Below are 1,189 nucleotides of genomic sequence, written 5' to 3'. Positions count from 1 at the left end.
TTCTACAACACGAAGCAGCTGCTGAACACGGCGGAGGCCTCCCCGGACAACAAGCTGCTCGCCACGGGCCTTAACAACTCCAGTATAAAACTGTGGAGTCTGACTTCCAAGTTTAAATCCAAGCCCCATCAAATAGACGTGTCCCACATCCACTTGATTAATGATACCCTCGAGGTCGACGAGGAGGACAGGACAGCCACGGAGAGGAAGGTTCTCCTGGGACACTGTGGGCCAGTATACAGCACCAGGTTCCTCCCGGACAGCTCGGCGCTGCTCTCCTGCTCTGAAGACACGTCCATCAGGTACTGGGACCTGGAGAGCTTCACTAACACCGTGCTGTACCAGGGCCACGCCTACCCTGTGTGGGACCTGGACATCAGCCCGCACAGCCTGTTCTTTGCCAGCGCATCCTACGACCACACGGCGCGGCTGTGGTCGTTTGATCGGACATACCCAATGCGAATCTACGCTGGGCACTTGGCGGGTGTGGACTGTGTCAAGTTCCACCCCAATTCAAACTATTTAGCCACGGGCTCGACAGACAAGACGGTGCGGCTTTGGAGTGCCCAGCAGGGGAACTCGGTGAGACTCTTCACGGGCCACTGCGGCCCCGTGCGCTGTCTGGCCTTTTCCCCAACGGTCAGTACCTGGTGTCGGCGGGCGAGGACCAGCTGCTGAAGCTGTGGGACCTGGCATCTGGGACCCTCTACAAAGACCTACATGGCCACACGGATGACATCACCAGCGTCACCTTCAGCCTGGACAGCAGCGTGATCGCGTCAGCATCCATGGATAACTCTGTGCGTATCTGGGACATCAAGAGCAAGCACAACAGCATGCCCGCCGATGGCTCGTCCAGTGAGCTCCTGGGCGTCTACACCGGCCAGATGAGCACTGTGCTGAATGTGCAGTTCATGGCTGGCAGCCGCCTGCTGGTGACCGGAATCAGAGAAGAAAATCAGGAACACTGATTTGTACCTTTGAGGTAACGGACTGGGCAGTGCGAAGGGTTCCAGACAGCAAGTCTTGGACAGACAGATGGAATCACTGACTGTAAGACTCCCCTTGTCCCCCCTTGCCCCACAGATGTCCCAAGGCCACCACCCTCCATTCAGCCCCCAGGTGTGGAAGGACAGGGGGAGGCAGGGTGGTAACGGGGAACAAACGGGAGATCAGAAATCCCGGAGAT

At 57.9% G+C, this 1,189-nt stretch overlaps 1 pseudogene; it reads left to right on the top strand.

Annotated features, from left to right (window-relative positions):
- Window positions 1–971, top strand: LOC104993814 (annotated as a pseudogene).
- Window positions 972–1,189: the final 218 nt, after the last annotated feature.

Source organism: Bison bison, unplaced genomic scaffold, assembly GCF_000754665.1.
Source record: "Bison bison bison isolate TAMUID 2011002044 unplaced genomic scaffold, Bison_UMD1.0 scf7180017849459, whole genome shotgun sequence".
NCBI classification, from domain to species: Eukaryota; Metazoa; Chordata; class Mammalia; order Artiodactyla; family Bovidae; genus Bison; species Bison bison.
Note: the sequence above shows the minus strand (reverse complement) of the source record. Positions and strands in the feature narration are given on the sequence as shown.